Genomic DNA, 17,926 nt, shown 5'->3' with positions numbered 1-17,926 from the left:
CAGCCAGGGTAGAGAGGACTCGCCCCTCCAGGCGTGAGACCCCTCCCACCTGGGTGTCTCAGGGAGCTTGTATAACACCTTAGCCAGGGTAGAGTGACTAGCCCCTCCAGTCGGGAGATCTATCCCACCTGGGTGTCAGGAAAAGTTCCTATACCACAGCAGCCCGGGTATAGGGGACTTGCCCCTATAGGCGGGATGCCCATCCCCCCTGGGGTCCTGGGGGGGCTTCTATACAGCTGCAGATAGGGTAGCAGGGTTCATCCCCTAAGGCAGAAGACCACTTTCACCAAGGTGTCGGGGTAACTCCTATCCCGTTGCAGCCTTGGTTGAGGGGACTGGCCCCTCCAGGCAAGAGACGGGTCCCACCTGATTGTTGGGGGTAGCTCATATACCTCTGCAGCCAGGGTAGAGGGGACTCCTCCCACCAGGTGGGAAACTCCTCCTATCTAGGTGTCAGTTGGAGGAGCTCTTAAACTCCTATCCCGCTGCAGCCAGGGTAGAGGGGACTCGCCCCTCCAGGCCAGAGACCGACCCTCCCACCTAGGTGTAGGGGGGAACTCCTCTACTGTTGCAGCCAGGGTATAGTGGACTCCCCCTGCAACGTGAGATACACCCCACCTGGGTGTCAGGGAAGCTAGTATACCACTGCAGCCAGAGAAAAGGGGAATCACCCCACCAGGCAGGAGACCCCTCCCACATATGTGACACGGGGAGTTTGTATACCACCTTTGCCAGGGTCAAATGGAGTCGCCCCTCCAGCAGGGAGAACCCTCCCACCTGTGTGTTCAGGGGGAGCGCCTATACCGCAGCAGCCAGGGTAGAAGGTACTTGCCCCTTCAGGCAGGAGACCCATCCCACCAGGGTGTCAGGGGAGCTCCTATACTTGCAGCAGCCAGTGTGGAGCAGACTTGTGCCTCCAGGAGGAAGACTCCTCTAACCTGGGGTGTGCGGGGGAGCTCTTATCCCATTGAAGCCAGGGTAGAGGTGACTCGCCCCTCCAGTCGGGAGACCCCTCCCACCTGGATGTCAGGGGGAGCTCCATTGCAGTTGCAACCAGGGTAGAGGGGACTTGCCTGTATGAGCATCAGACTCCTTTCATCTGGGTGTCAGGGGGAGCTTGAATACTGCCACAGCCAAGGTAGAGGGGACTAGCCCCTGCATGAGGGAGTCCCCTCCCACCTGGGTGTCCTGGGAGCCCTTATATGGCACCAGCCAAAGTAGAGGAGACTCTCCCCTATAGGAGGGAGACCCCTCCCACCTGGGTGTCCTGGGAGCCCTTATATGGCACCAGCCAAAGTAGAGGAGACTCTCCCCTATAGGAGGGAGATTCCTCCTACCTGGATGTCTGGGGGAACTCCATTATGGCTGCAGCCAGGATAGAGGGGGCTCGCCCCTACAGGCAGCAGATGCTTCCCACCTCAATGTCTGGGGGAGCTGCTACACCAGCTGCAGCCATGGTAGAGAGGACTTGCCCATCTAGGGGGGAGACCCCACTTACTGGGTGTTGGTGGGAGCTCCTATACCACTGCAGCCAGGCTAGAGCGGACTCGCCCCCCCCCCAGCAGAAGACCACTCCCCCCTGGTTGTCCAGGGGAGCTCCTATACAGCCACAGCCAGGTAGAGGGGACTTGCCTCTCAGGCAGAGATCTTTCCCACCTGGGTGTCAGGTGTGGGGGGGGCTCCTATACAGCTGCAGCCAGGGTAGCAAGGATTTTCCCCTCCAGATGGGAGACCCTTCCCACCTGGGTGTATGGATAGTTCATATACCTCCACAGCCAGGGTAGAGGGAAAACGCCCCTCCAGCCGAAAGACCCCTCTCATCTGGGTGTCTGGGGGAACTCTTATAACCCCGCAGCAAGGGTATAGGTGTCTTGCCCCTCTAGGGGGGAGACCCCTTCACCTAGGTTTGGGGGGGAGTTAGTATACCACTGCAGCCAGGGTAGAGCAACTTGCCCTGGAGAGGAAGACCACTCCCACCTGTGTGTCCAGGAGAGCTCCTACACAGCTGCAGCCAGGGTAGAGAGGATTTGTCTCTCCAGGCGGGAGACCCTTCCCACCTGGGTGCAGAGGGGAGCTCTTATACCGCTTAGCCAGGCTCCTCCCCGCCGGAGCCCCCTCCCTCCTCCTTGTTCTGGAGTTTGTGTACCCTCTCAGCCAGGGCAGAAGGGACTTGCCCCTCAAGGCGCTCCCGCCCTTCAACTGGATTTAGGGGGAAGACCCCTTTCAACTGGATTTAGGGGGAGCTCCTATACAGCCGCATCCAGGGTAGAAGGTACTCGCCCCTCCATGTGGGAGACCTCTTTCACCTGGGTGTCAAGGGGACCTCATATACCTCCGCAACCAGGAGAGAGGGGACTCACCCTTCTAGGCGGGAGACCCCTCCCACCTGGGTGTCTGGAGGAGCTTGTACACCTCTGCAGGCAGAAGAGAGAGGACTCACTACTCCAGTCCTGTTGGCGGGCGCCGGGTCCACCTGCAAAACGGATTCCGCGGGAGTCCAGAGCTCTGGGGAACCAACGGAGGCCAGGAAGCTGTGAAGCAAGAAACTGGAGGCTGGGGCAGATGGGGAGGAGTCTGCAGGAGAGCCCCAGGCACTCATGACTGCAGCAGATTTCACTGGGAAGGACGCAGCCCCCCACCCTCCTACCCCGGTGACCAGTCCTGGACAGCAAGACCTCTGCGGACCAGTGTCTCTCCGAGTGCCCCCGACCTGTCTCCTTCAACTGGTGGAACCCGCACCTGGTTTCCTTGGGCCTCCTGGAGTGGATTCCCCTGTGTTCTCAACGCCCTGGGGGTGCTGGCAGCAAGGTGGCCTTAGAGCGGAGAAGGAGCCTCTCTGATCTTACTCTGTGAAGACTGTTCACAAAAAGGCTTCACGTAGGAAATTAAAACGCACTGAGATTTGCCTTTAGTTGTTCCTTGTCAATTTTTTAAAATTCTCTTTCTCCTGACGATTCTCTGTAGCGTTTCAGGTCGCCCATTACTGGCCGTTTTCTTCTGTTTCACACATTTGTATTCGTCTTATTACACATTCCCTTCCATAACTTGAGACTTTTATCCCATTTCAACTTTTAGAAACGACAAGTACGATTTTAGAATCACTCTCAGAATTTTGTAAATTTAAAGAGTGAATTGGTTTCTCGATTTTATTTCTTTAATACTCATTAAGTTTGTTACTTAGCGCGATTTACAATATAAATATGCCTTGGCTTTTCTCATTTAATTTCACATCCCTTTCGTTTTTACAACGTGGTTTTAAAAATATTTATTTATTTATTTAGACATCCAGTTGCTTGGGAAATGGGGCTCACTAAGTTGCTGAAGCTGGCCTCGAACTTGTGATCCTCCTGCCCCAGCCGGGATTACAGTAGGCATGCGCCACCATGCCCAGCTCCAATGTGTTTTTAAATACTGATTTGACTTACGTATTTATGTATTTTCTATATTCTTTCATTTTTTTTCAGTCCCAGTTCATTTTATTTCTACTCTCACGCCTTCCTTTGTTTTTTAAGAATGGCATTTCATTGCATTCACACTCAGTAATTTTGATTCTGTCAAAAGTTCCGCGGGGGTTATCAATCTTATTATTTCTGGTGTTAGGGCCAGGCACAGATCACCAGTTTGAAAGATTCCTTACTGATTTGCATGTCTAGCAGTCTTTGCCCTTAGGTTTGGTGTGGAAGGCACGGTTTAGCACTGAGTGCCGCAGTCCCGCTGAGGCTGGCTTTGAACCCTTGATCCTCCTGCCTAGCCTCCTGAGCCACTGGGATTACATGTGTGCACCACTATGCCCAGCTCCCATAGGCTCTCTTGCAAGGAAGAGTTTGATTGCTTATTAGCAATACAATAATTCAAAAACATTTTTACCTAATGTTTGAAGTATATATTTGACTGTGAAGCTCATTTGGTAGCCAAATCTGATGGGGATAATTTGAGGATATTGTTTTTAAAATCCCAGCTTATATGTACATGCATAGGAATGATTGATTACTGGATACTGTCCTGTTTTATTCAGCAAAAGTTCACGTACACAAGTATAGAACTGTCACAATTTACATCCCATGGAGCTGCAGTGGATTGGCTACTTAAAGCTGGGCAAGTATCCATTATTGCTTCATCACTCTCAACACAGGGACTTTGAAGAAGCTTTGCTAGAGTTCTGGTAGTGGACCTTGTTAAGCTGGAAGTCTGCACAAGAGAGGTGGATGCTTAGTGGTGGTGAGTACTGTGTGGGATGGACCCTGGGCAGGTGTGCTTTGTACTCTCCCAGCCTGGAGTCCCTGTGTCAGAAACTTGGGATACCACTTGTCTGCTACAAATCCTTGTTGGCTGGCTCCCCACTAGTTGTTAGGGAAGCAAAAGAGACTGTCCAAACAAGGGGAAGACCCATACCAACACATGATTTGACCCTAGTTCACACAAGACCCAGGAGCCTGAGGTGGCACCTCAGGTGCTTTGGTCCTCAGGGATGAATGAGTGGGACTCCTGAGACTAGAATTGGCAGTTCCAAGCAATGCAAGAGGAGGGCTCAGCTACACCCAGCTGGCTACCATTGTCCAAGCTGCCTGGAAACACCCCTTCATCAGGAATCTGGAGACCACTGGCTTCAAATTCATTATAATACAAAATTTTCCATCCAGGAGTGGTTCCCTCTGCCACCTGTGAACACAGGTCTGAAGAAGCATGATCTGGAACTGAACATGCTCAGGAATGTGATAGCTTGTGCCTGTGTTTTTACATGTGATGACAAATCTTTCACCCTGAAAAACCACAACTAATGAAACCTTCTGGGCCATCTTGCACCCAACAAAAAGGTATAGAATTCTTAGGGAAATCAGTGCGCCATAACAAAATTCCTTTAGGGATTTATATTCCAGCAATATTTTTCTATTGCTAATATACTTCCCACAGCATTAATATTAACACTTGTGAAATCCAAAAGCACCTTGAAAAGATCAAAACAGGCATCTAGGCTTTAACAAATATCCACAGGAGCACACAGGAATAAATGACTGATTCACCAGATTATTCTCCTGGCTCCACTAGGGCATTACCTTTATTTTCTGGGCTACTTAAATGAGGAATGTCCATTTTACTGATCTGATTTGTGACTTATGCTATAATGAAATGGACTTCAAACTGTTGCAATAAAAATAGTTGCAAAAGGAGCTCAAGTTCTGGTGTTATAGCTTACAGTCCATGATGATCCCCAAACCTACCTTGTTTTAGAGCACACACGGTTTTACTCAATTGCACACAGTTTCAGGCTAGGAGGGGTCCCAGTGTCTTACAGCCCAGATCTTTGAACAGGCCTTCCTAAGTGTCTCAACTGAGCATGCGCAGGAAAACTGGCAACCCTCTACTTGTCACAAGTCTTACTGGCATGAATAGGCTTGAGGTCTTCCCAGTAAGTGTTCCCCCTGCCTTCCTTTTTGGAGGACAGAGGTCACCAGTTTGGGATCATCCCCAATGCGCCCCTTGTAGGAGACCTTTCCTCAGCCTTCTGCCTGTGCTGATTGGCTTTGCAGTCACCCAGGGGGCAATCTTGTGGGGGTTTGGTAACCTTTCCCCTGCGAAACTCACAGGCGATGAAAACACAACCTTTGATGGAAAAAACGAGGCCCAGCCCTCTCAGTGAACACCTCCTGGATGAAAAATAGCCCTGGGAAAATAGCAGTTCTAGGACCAAGAAAGCGCCTGCACAGGGAACCACCAGGTCTCCAGAGAGAGTCGTGGTTTGGGGGCACTTGGAGCAGAGCGGAAACCTGGAAATCCACTGGGCGCTGATGCCCCAAGGGCTGATGAGAAACCCCCACTCCCCATAGGGCTAGGAGCAGTGCCAGCAGCAGAACTCAGATGCACACCAGCCACTTGGAGGCGGAGCCCCGCTTCCTGGCTGTTTTAGTCAGCTTTCTTTGCTACTGTGACTAAAAGGAGTCAACCAGCACAATTATAGAGAAGGAAAAGTTTATTTAAGGCCTCCACAGTTTCAGAGGTCTTGGTCCATGGAAGGCCAGCCTCATTCCTCTGGGCTTGGGGTGAGGCAGAACTTCCTGGTGGTGGAAGGAAGCAGCTCACGCGGTGGTCTGGTGGCTGGGGGTGGGGGACTCCACCAGCCAGATTGGGAGTGTACTCCATAGCCATGCCTCCAAGGAATGGCTTCCTCCTGCCACACCCCAAGGGCCTCCAGTTTCCACCCAGTCAATCCCATCAGGGATTCATTCACCCATTAAATTAAGGTTAATTAAGCTCAATTCTTTCTCCTCCAAACTTTGTCTTGACTCACACGTGAGCTTTTGGGGCACACCTCACCTAAACCATAACTCGGGCTCCTGGAGGAACAAGTCAGGAGGCAGAAAGCTCTGGGCGACACTGAGGGAATCCCTAGGAAAAGCATAACATTTACCTAAGTACAAACAAGTAATAAAATTATTAAAAGCCAACACGAAAACACTGCAAAACGCACAGCAAAATTTACCAACAGAAAAATTTCTTCAAAATGAACAGAGAGAGCCTTACAAGGAAACTGCAAACCATGGTTTGTAGCACGGTGTGATCTTGGATTGTGATATCCCGTGGGATGTAAACGGAGACCTTTTCTGCCTAAACCAATATTTTCTAAAATTAAAAAGAGTCCGATATTGGGGATGCCTACAAGTCCAAGTAGCCAGTGTTCCCTGAGTTCTATGAGAAAAAAAAAAGAAAATCCAGGCAGCTGTAAGCCAAGGATATGGAGATAAGGGAACTGGCACTTGGCTTTGGTGGCTACCTCCCTAGGAGGTACAAACCCCAAATACAGTCAAATCTGAGCTCTCCATTGCAAAACCAAACTTGTTAGGAAAAAGAACCGCGGATAGTGCTGAAGTGGCAATTGTTGAACTGGCCTTTCAGAAAAATGGCATTCACCAGTACTCATGTTTGAACCCCACATAACCATCACCCACAAAGCTGAAATGGAGTTTGTTCTCAGGAGTCCGGAAATTGCTTCCACTTAAATGGCAGGTGCTGCTGCTAAACCAGAGTTCTTAGGACTAAACACCGGAGGCTGGAATAAACGCTAAGAAATGGCCAATTCGGACTTGCTCAGACAAAGCGATCGCCCTCCGGTGTTAAGTCCTAACTGTCCGTGGACAAACGGGGACTCCAAAGACCAGGAAACCCAAGGCGGGACCCCAGGACACAATTTATCTTCTAGCTTCGCCTCCAATCAGGACACTTCTGGTTCTTGGGCAGACAAGGAATGGAAATCACAGGCGCCTCTAAATGGAAGCTTGCAAAGCAAATAAACGCATGAAGCAGGGAGGCCAGGGATCCTGACACAGAGTCACCACCTCCACAGAAACAAAACTCGGTTCTTTGGCGGCGAAGGAGAGGAGGGCGCCAGGAAGTTGCGCTGGGAAAGAAAAAACGCAGGCGCCGCTACAGCCAAAGGGCTCTGGAACAGAGCCTCTGAGGCCCTGCCAGCAGGGCTGCCACTAAGGAACTCTGTTCCGGGAAACCGCAGAAATTGCACATTAGAACCCATCAGAGTTATGTATTCGGCGATGCCACCAAGAAAACTCGCGCACAGAACAACTAGCTGAGCGGAGACCAAGAGAAAGTGGGCGGGAGAAAAGGGTGCGCTGAGATTCCGAAAAGGACCTCAATAGCCTTTCTGACAGCGACAAACTTCCACTTTGGTGCCAACCTGCACTTTCCCTCCAACCATGGTGCTGTTACCTAGAATCTGGCCACGCAAAGAAAGGAGCCTTACTGCCACCCAGGCTTGGTGCAAATATGTGCTGTGACTGGAAACTGTCGGGGGGCGCGCTGCCAGTCAGAGCAAATGGGAAGGCCTGGAAAGGCGACAGGGAAAGGCTCCACCAACCCGCCTAGGATGGAGAAAGGAACCGACCAGGGTGCAGAGAAATGTTCTCTCCTCCACAACTAAGGGCAGTGCTAAGGAGAAAAGCAGGCTCCTTTCCTTTTGGGTGTGGTGCTAGTGAACCAGGATTCCAGTTGCTGCTGTCATTGGACCCTGCAAAAGCCAAACCCAGTTTATGGCTTTGCCTAAGCCAAAGGCATCGCTTCTGGCTCCATCAGAGGTGCAGCATCTAGATCTACACCAGCTCCGAGAAGGTAGCCGCAATGTCGGTGAGTCAATGCAGCTAGTGAGATTTCCACTCTGCACCTAAACAGTAACACTGGCTCCTGGAGGAACAAGTCAGGAGGCAGAAAGCTCTGGGCGGCACTGAGGGAATCCCTAGGAAAAGCATAACATTTACCTAAGTACAAACAAGTAATAAAATTATTAAAAGCCAACACGAAAACACTGCAAAATGCACAGCAAAATTTACCAACAGAAAAATTTCTTCAAAATGAACAAAACAGAGAGAGCCTTACAAGGAAACTGCAAACCATGGTTTGTTGCACTGTGATCTTGGGTTGTGATATACCCGTGGGATGTAAACGGAGACCCTTTCTGCCTAAACCAATATTTTCTAAAATTAAAAAGAGACCGATATTGGGGATGCCTACAAGTCCCAATAGCCGGTGTTCCCTGATTTCTATGTGAGTAAAAAAATCATAGGCAGCTACATGCCATGGTTGGATACCGAGATAATGGAACTGCGGCAACTGAGAAATGGCTTTTGTGGCACATTGAGTTTCCTTAGGAGGTACAAATTCTGAATGTAGTCAAAGCGGAACTCTCCATTGCAAAACCAAACTTGTTAGAAAAAAGAAACTGCGGATAGTGCTAAAGTGGCAATTGTTGAACTGACCTTTCAGAAAAATGGCATTAGCCAGTACCCACCTTTGTACCCGACATAATTATCATCCACAAAGCTGAAATGGAATTTGCTCTCACGAATCCGGAACTTGCTTCCACTTAAATGGCAGGAGCCATTTAAACACCAGAGGCTGGAATAAATGCTAAGAAATGGCCAATCCCGTGGAGTTGGGTGTCTCAGAGAATCCCAGGTGTCATAAAGTGTTATTGTGTGATAGGTGACTCCTGCATCAAACCAAACTATTATTTTTACTGCATATAATAAAATTTTTCTTTCATTTTCTAAAAAAAAAAAAGGAAAAGGAAAAAAGAAAAGAAAAGAAGGGAAAGAAATGGCCAATCCTGGACTTGCTGGGACGAAGCAATCACCCTCCAGTATTATCCAGCATTAAGTCCTAACTGGCCATGGATAAACGGGGACTTCCAGGACCAGGAAACCCAAGGCGGGACCCCAGGATGCTATTCAGCTTCTAGCTTTGCCTCCAAACTGGACACTTCTGGTACTTGGGCGGACAAGGAATGGAAATCACAGGCGCCTCTAATTCGAAGCTTGCTAAGCCAATAGACGCAGGACCCAGGGAGGCCAGGGATCCTGACACAGAGTCACGACCTCCACGGAAACAAACCTCAGTTCTTTGGTAGAGAAGGAAAGGAGGGCCTCGGGAAGACTGCTCTGGGAAAGAAAAAGTGCAGGCGCCACTATAGCTGAATGGCTTGGGAACAGAGGCACCATGGCCTGCCAGCAGGGCTGCCACTAAGGAACTCTGTTCAGGGACACCGCAGAAACTGCAAGTTAGAACCCATCAGAGCTGTGTATTCTGTGGTGCCACTGAGAAAGCGCGCACACAGAACAACTAGCTGAGCTGAGACCAAGAGAAAGTGGGCGGGAGAGAAAGGTGTGCTGAGATTCCCCAAAGGACCTCAACTACCATTGCTGCTAGAGACAAACTTCCACTTTGGTGCCAACCTCCACTTTGGCGCCAACCATGGTGCTGTTACCTAGAATCTGGTGATGCAAAGAAAGGAGCCTTACTGCCACCCAGGCTTGGTGCAAATATGTGCTGTAACCGGAAAATTGTCAGGAGTGTGCTGCTGCATCAGAGAGCAAATGGGAACACCTGGAAGGACGACCTGGAAAGGCTGTATCAACTGGCCTAGGACAGAGACAGGGACCGCCCAGGGTGGGGAGAAACGTTCTCTCCGCACACCTAAAGGCAGTGCTAAGGAGAAAAGCAGGTTCCTTTCGTTTTGGGTGCAGCTCTAGTAAACTGAGATTCCAGTTGCTGGCGTCACTGGATCCTGCAAAAGCCAAACCCAGCTTATGGCTTTGCTGAGGCCAAAGGCATTGCTTCTGGCTCCATCAACAGTGCAGCAGGTATATATCTAAGCTAGCTCTAGAAGGTAGTGGCAGTGTCGGTGAGTCAATGTGGCTAGTGAGATTTCCACTCCCACTGGCTGTTGGCTGTCCACAAACCCGGGCTTCCCACATAACAAAACCTTTATTTTTCTTGGCGAAGTCCCAGTTCTCAGTTACCTAAATCTCCAGCTACTGACCCAGAGGGCTGCACATGAGAGCAGGTTGAGTAGCACCCAAGGCAGGCAGGGATCAGGCTGGTCTAAGGGAAAAGTAAGGCCTCCCAGACACCAACAGCTCCCTTAGTAAGAAGCAGTGCTGGGCCCTCCTTGCATGCCACCCCTCTGTTTTGGTCTGCGACCCCTCTCCTTTTATAGACACCTCAGCGCTTTTATGAGTCAGAAACGCATCTCTTTGTGACAGGAAACTCTGCCCCCAAACCTTCAAACTAGGGCTCCCTAGTTACTTAGCTGGGGTTCTGTCAATGTTTTAAATGAGTCATTGATGGTTTCTCTGTCTTGAGATGTTGCTATGGTGGCAAAGTTTCAAGCATTTGAATCTTCCCTTTCCACTCACTTTTCAAGCAAGACTGATGCCTCTGAATTATTATTTTCTACAAAGTATGGAAGTGCCACTGCACAGAAGGAAATTGCTCTGTCCCACGACTTTTTTATGCTTCCCCCCAAAATCTGCACTATTGGAAGGGATGCCCCACAGAGACTGAAGACTCCACCATGTGCATCTCCAGCAGCCCTTAAGATTTCCCACACTCCTCTGGCTGGTCCCATCAAATCAATTCCATCTTTTCCCAGATGAACCTTGGTTGTTTGCAGGAAGGGACAGGTGCCCCAGAGAGATTAGAGGACCCCGTTTGCACTCTTATCTCACCTTTTCTCAAGCTGGCTACTACAGTCTTCCCCCACTATCCTACCATTTCCTCCCCTAGCCAAAGCCCTCTTGGTACTTGAAGCATCTCCAATTGCCTCCTTTGCTGTGAGTCTGGAGAATGAAGAAAGAAGTGCCTTATCCCCACAGGAAAAGTTATAGCCACCTTATCAGGACCAAGAGGCCAGGGCAGAGAGCTGTTTAAAGCAAAACTGGGGGCTCATTAGTTCTATCTCCCACTCACCCACCCCTTGCCTCTTTCTTTCTTTCTTTCTTTCTTTCTTTCTTTCTTTCTTTCTTTCTTTCTTTCTTTCTCACTTCGCAGTATTGCAGATTGAACCTAGGTACTTGAGGCATGCTGACCAAGTGCTATACCATTGAGCTAAACCCCCAACCCTTCTCCTCCAACCTAACCTTGCACCTTAACAGAAATGTTGGAATAGGCACCCCTAGAGGTAAAGGTAACCAACTCCCCTTTAGGAATCTAAAGAGGAGTTTGATAGGAGTTACTCCCCTGAAGGAGTGTGCATCAGAGCTACTTCAGGCCTTCAAATTCAGTCTAATTCCAGTGTGGTGTGCGTCTGTGAGAATGGCCAGAGACTGATCATGGGAAGGGCATATTCCCCATGAGGAGAAATTGGCAGCCTGAAATTGGCTACATTCTGGGCAGGCTGGCAATGTCAGGTGTATAGGTGCCATGCCATGGTTTCAACCACCCAGGGCCAATTTGGGGGCACAGAAAAACATGATGTGGAGCCTTTCACAGTGTCTGTCTTCATTTGCAATGGAAAGAGGAAACAAAGTTTAAACAGAGAGAGATGTCTTGTAAAATGTCTGTAAAATGTCCTTAAGGAAAGATTCACTAAACCAAGATAAGCAGCACAATAACAAGACTTGTTAGGATACTATTGACTGTTAGGATACTAGTGAACTGGGATTCCAGGAGCTGGCATCACTAGACCCTGCAAAAGCCAAACCCAGCTTTTGCATTTGAAGCGAAAATGCAGAAAGGAAGTTTGGAAGCACAGCAATGTGCACAAGTGAACCTTGTGGGAAATGTGGACATGGATTAGAAGCTATGCAGTAATGTCTTAGAGAGATAGTAATAACACATGTCCATGCTTTCCAGGAAAACAAAGAAAAGCTTTTTCTCCACCTTGGTAGGTTCAATAGCTGTGGTTGGGACTGTGAAATAATTTGGAAACAGCTGAACAGGACCAAAGGCATAACAGATTTATGAATTGTAAGTTTTGTGTGTATGGAGGCAACACAGAAAGACCTAATTACTCCAAGTGGTGAAATTGGAGAACTTACACTCACCTTAATAGGGAATTAAGATAGTTTGTAGAGAATGTCTGTTTGAGTGTGGTGGCAAATTCTCTAATCAGAGGGAGATGTAATTTTTCCTAGGGTGAGTACTAATGATGATCAAGTTATTTGGGAAAGCCCTACGTTTAGGTATAAGGAGAGATTTCAGAAACTCAAATGCCTTTAGTTCAAAATAATTCTTATGCCAAAGTGGCATATATTGAGGGGGGCATATCCTTACCTTCTTTCATAATCCCCTTCATTAGGAAAACTCCTAATTGTAACAACTATTTTAATTTGGTTCCTGTCACTATAACAGAATCTCAGGAACCAGGCAATTTATTAAGAAAATAAATACATTCTTAATGGGTTCTGGAGTCAAGGAGGTCAAAGAACATGGTGCAGGTGACTGACAAGGGCCTTTTTGCTACCTTGTCCTATGATGGAAAGGCACAGGAACATGTGTGCGAGGGCCCATTACTGAAAGCCCTTTTGTAAAGGTCACTGAAGCCTAGCCCTGCTGGCCTAATCATGTTTATAAGGCCCTACCTTCCAGTACTGTTGCATGGGGGGATTCAGATTCCTATGAATAAGCTTTCCGGGATATACTTAAACCATAGCAAGGATCTCCACCTCCTTCTTTCAAATGTCAATTTGAGGCTCAATACTGAGGTAACAGTGATCACCCCTGGGCCAGGTAGTTCAGGTGAAAATAAAGACCAGGGCAACCAATGAGCAGAAGTAAAAGAGAACATTTCCCAGGGTCAGTAACACTGAAATAGACAGTGCACAATTCTTCCTGTAGCCTTTTGTCTCAACAGAGAACTCCACTGTGTCACCTTATTCACCAGCCAAAAAGAGAGCATTTTTCCATTGGTCTCCTGGATTGAAAATTCACCCTCCCCCCTGGCCATTAAGTGTCAATTTTGCATCCTTGTTGCAGCTCAAAGGAGTTTGCTTTGAGATGCTCTCTAGAAGATATGGATGGATTGTAAGTATCCTGATTCTCTAGTCTAGCAGGGTAAAGAGGAGCTCCCTGAGTAGCACTCCCAATATACTTGTGGAAGATTTTTTCCTGATTTGGGTAAGTTATTTCTAATAATCTAGGGCTGTATTCAGCTACTGATTCCAGGAGCGCACCCAGCTCTGGGTTAAAACTGTGTGTCTCTCCTGTGAAAGGAAAGCAGCAATGCGTGGGGACAGCATGAACCTGGGCCTAGTTGAGTTCAGATTACACAAGGCATCTTGAGTTCGTGAATGTTATGGCATTAATGTGAACCACTAAGAACCTAGTGAGAATTTCTTCTTTCACTAAACTTTGGTGTGAGTCTTAGTGCACTTGCCTAGGAACATGTACTGAGGACAGTGAATGCAGACATCATTCTCCCTAGAAAGGGGAATGTGTACATAGGGGGTGATATTAAACAAAACCCCTTTAAACTGAGGATTCCCTGAAATCACTGTCCATATTGGGCCATGACAGATGCTAGCCAGAAAAGGGACAGGTCCCAAGATAAGTTCCACAACTACCAGCAGCAAGGCTAGAGTGTGGCTGGAAATATGTCTACCAGTCCTAAGAGCCAAAAGTATTCTTATCATAAAAATGTAAGGAAGGAAAGCATAAATCATTTTAAATTTAGCTTACATTGGCTATAGATAAGAGAGGCATTATAATGGAAAATTGGGAACTTTGAGGACTAGTGGGAGAGTTCACTTGTTGCTTCTGGATTGGTCAATGTTCATAGTCCAGAAAGTTCACACATAAGCTAGATGTGGTAGCTCTAGTAAACTGCCTTTAGTTCAAAATAATCCTTATGCTAAAGTGGCATACATTGAGGGTGGCATATCCTGACCTTCTTTCATAATCCTCTTCATTAAGAAAACTCCTAATTATATGTGAAAATTTCAAAATATATTCGAGAATGTGGGATGTATCTGTTAATCTGTCGCTAAGCAGTGAACTCATTGAAAATCAATCTCTCTCTCTCTCTCTCTCTCTCTCTCTCTCTCTCTCTCTCTCTCTCTCTCTCTCTCCATGCCTTGGATTTGAAATTTGTAATATCTCATTTTTTAAACTTGTGATAAGTAACATGGCATGAAGTGTTCAGTCTCTGGATAGAATTAGAGTTAGGATTATGGTGAAGGAGGTAGGGAAGTTCAAAGGAAGAACAGGAAAAAGGATGCCAATAAAAAAAAAAGAATGAGACAGCGATGGAGGGAACATTCATCCTAGATTTCTGAGTTACTGTTAACGATTCTGGGTATCATTATTCAACACAGGGAATACACATGGAGGGTAGGCTTAGTATTGAAATGTCTGAGTGCATCCAGTGCAAGTGTTCAGTACAGAAAAAGGAATCAATTTTTGGAGATTCAGAGCTTGAGTTGGGGGAATAGATTCATGTGGGGGAAAGATTTACTCTCCTGCTTGGTATTTCAGGACAAGGGACTGAAAGGGCCCTTCAGAAGTGAGTGTATGGCATGAGAAGGATGCAGATCCAGGTCCCCAGTGAACTCAAATTGTTAAAAGCTGAATGTGTTACCACATCCAGGTCCGGAAATCAAGAGTTCAGAAACAATCAGGTTTACTCAAGAGTTTGCACCCTGAGAAGTTGGGGTGCAGACATCATTCCCAGAAAGACCACCACAGGGAACTCAGGTGCATGAATGGGGTTGTAAAAGGAGGGAAATGAGGTGTAATGAGCAATGGGCAGGAAGAAGGTGTGATGGGGATGATCTTCATCCAGGGCATCTGTCTGCTTCACAGTTTTCCCTCCTCAGAACACTCCAACCAACATGAACCTCCTGGGAATAGTTCCTATATTTCTTTAGCCACACTGATTACTTTTCTGCAAGTCAGATCTCACAGCAATATACATGCTTTGTTTTAACTGATGCACAGAAGCGAAGACTTAGGAGGTGTATTCCACATTCTGATGTAATCTGAAGGTCACCAAATGATCTAGGTTTCATCAATCTAAAGAAAGGCTATGTAGCAGCGAACATAGTGGTAAGTTAGGTGCAAACTTTCTTTACAATTTAGAATACTTGGCAAAGGGAAGGGAAGAAAACTTACCAACGAACAACTCACGTGACAGAGGCTACATTTACAAACATTGAGGAAAAATTGTACTTGTTTTACTTTGTCTATAAATAAGTAGGTCTTTCCTCAGACAGAACTTTACAGTTTGAAAGAGACTGAACAATATGCATAAAATCTATTTAAAAATTACAAACAAAGAAAAGTTTTAGAATATACTCTAGCTTGTTTTAATGAGCTATCCTCACATAGTAGGGCAAACTACACTTTGACAACATAAGTAGGATGGCAGTGGGTGTAGTATTTTAAAGGGAAATGTAAGGAAGCAACCTAAATTTAGAATACATCTATACTTCAAACCCAAATGTTAACTTTTTGGTCAGTGTACATCTTTCTGTTTCTCTGGTGCATTCTCTCTCTCTCTCTCTCTCTCTCTCACACACACACACACACACACACACACACACACACACCTACAAGCTGAAGATGTTCACAATCCAAACATTTAAATTGAGCAATAAGGCATTAGAAATATTATGAATCCAAATCAGGACATATAAAATTGATGAACAAAATCTCACGATATAGTTACAACTTATTAAGTGATGGAAAGGTACTGAAACAATGGTATGTATCTCATAGTTCCACTTGTTTTATATGCATGAATGTTTTGAAACTATACAGCTCCTCAATAGCTTCTCAGAATGTGAGAAGCACTAGTTCCCAGAAGCACTAGTTCACCCTCCAGCTCTCTCAAGACAGATATGCAGGCACTTTAGGGACTAGACCACAAGCCCGTCTGCCTCAGTCACCCACCTTTGGCCTCTGGGATTCTCACCATTTCCCCCAGAGACCCTCAGCTGGAGATAGGATGTTCCAGTTACACTCTGTGTTTGTTCAGACGGTATGTGACAAGTTTCTTTTTCACTTTGCTTCCTGCCTTTTTCTGTGACCTGCCCAATAAAAGGGTCCACCAAATGTGAACTCCTGCCACATGTGTTCCTCCTTCTGCTGAGTGAGGCTCAAGATGCAGGCCTGCACTGGAGAATCCTAGGGACTCATGGTAAGACTTAAATCAAGAGCCAAAAGTTCAGGGTTTAAAGGAAAAAAAAAAGAGTACGAACTTAACTTCTTGTAGTTATGGAATCCTTGCCTCATCGCCCTCATGGCAGAAACTGTGTCGAAGCTGCGTGGAGGAGAGCTCATGTGAGAGGCTTTAGAATTCACCTTGCTTCAGCCTGGAGTGAATAGGCAGCCAACCAGAACCGACTCATCCACCAGAGTCTAGCTGGGGCCTCACAGTACTTTTGAAGCCACATGCAAATAAATATAATTTCTTTCAAAAGCCACAAAGAGGGGAGGGGTAAAAATAAAGGCAGAAAAAACAAAAACTCCAAGTTCAAAGAAAATGTTTCATATGATATAAAATTTTAACATTGCCTTTAAACCAACACAGCCAACAGATATGATTTTTCTCTTATGGAGGAAAGGACTGATGAAGGTAAAAGCAGGTCTAGGGCCACATAGGTACTGATGCGACCCTGCCAGTAGAGCAGGGCACCACCAAATCCTTCCTTCTGAGGGCTACTGTCCACCCAGCATCAGGGATGCGCATGCAGGTGCAGGCACACAGGAGCTGGAGTAGGCAGAGGGGCAGGAGAAGAGGGCCCAAGCCTGCACTTGCACTTGTGCCTGTGCCTTCCCGGTCTCTGCCTTTAGCTTCCAGAAAGGTCCTCATGGCAGTTTAATTCATCTCATGAAAAGAATCCATAAAATCAACTTCAAATCATGGCTTTAAATATTGATTTGATTTTTTCATGTTCCCAAGAGAATGTTACGAAATGTATGATGTTTATTTTGCTATACAGATGTGTGCATTTGAGAATTTCCTTGTGGACGCAAAAGGAATATTGCTGTGGATGAGTAGGTTGGAGAGCGCCAGTGAGGGTCCTCCAGAGGACCAAACCGGGAAAGCTCCTTTCTTGACCAGCAGGAGCCCCAGCAAGCAGCCATGTGAAGGGAGCGGGAAGCCAGTGCAGGCTGGGAGCCAAAGGAGCTCTTGGAGGGCAAGTGGCCCTCTGAGTGGCCATGCAGTACAGGACAGGGGAATAGGCACTCAAGGAGTCTGTGAATCCAACAGCCCTGTCTGACCAGTGTCCTGGATTCTGATCGTGCATGGTGACAAGCAGGATCAGAAGTCTCACATACTTAACAGCTCTGAGCCTCGAAGACAAGCAGCAGATGGCAGCCCTGTGAACCTGGCCTGGGAACCCACTGGAACTTGGTGCCTGCACCTTCTGAGTGGTGTTTCTGGCATCTACCAGTGAAAAAACCAGCCTCTACCTCAGAGCAAAGCCTGTCCAAGGAAGGGGGCATGATCTTTGTCCTTGGAAAGACCCACAGAGCACTCCTAGGCATATACCCACCCTGCTGAGTTGTTTATGTACAAATACCAGGAGAGATCTGCTGCACCAGGTGTCCCTGATTCAATCAGGCTATGTGGGGACCCATAGCAACTCCCTAGCAGCCACCAATCAGCATGAGAAAGGGAAATACCTGGGATGCCAGA

General features: G+C 47.3%; 1 pseudogene; it reads left to right on the top strand.

Annotated features, from left to right (window-relative positions):
• Nucleotides 1-8,127: 8,127 nt before the first annotated feature.
• The window catches only part of LOC144374735 (cysteine/serine-rich nuclear protein 1-like), a 37,900-nt pseudogene continuing 28,101 nt past the window's right edge, over nt 8,128-17,926 (top strand).

The sequence above is a fragment of the Ictidomys tridecemlineatus genome, unplaced genomic scaffold, assembly GCF_052094955.1.
Source record: "Ictidomys tridecemlineatus isolate mIctTri1 unplaced genomic scaffold, mIctTri1.hap1 Scaffold_847, whole genome shotgun sequence".
Lineage (NCBI taxonomy): Eukaryota > Metazoa > Chordata > Mammalia > Rodentia > Sciuridae > Ictidomys > Ictidomys tridecemlineatus.
Note: the sequence above shows the minus strand (reverse complement) of the source record. Positions and strands in the feature narration are given on the sequence as shown.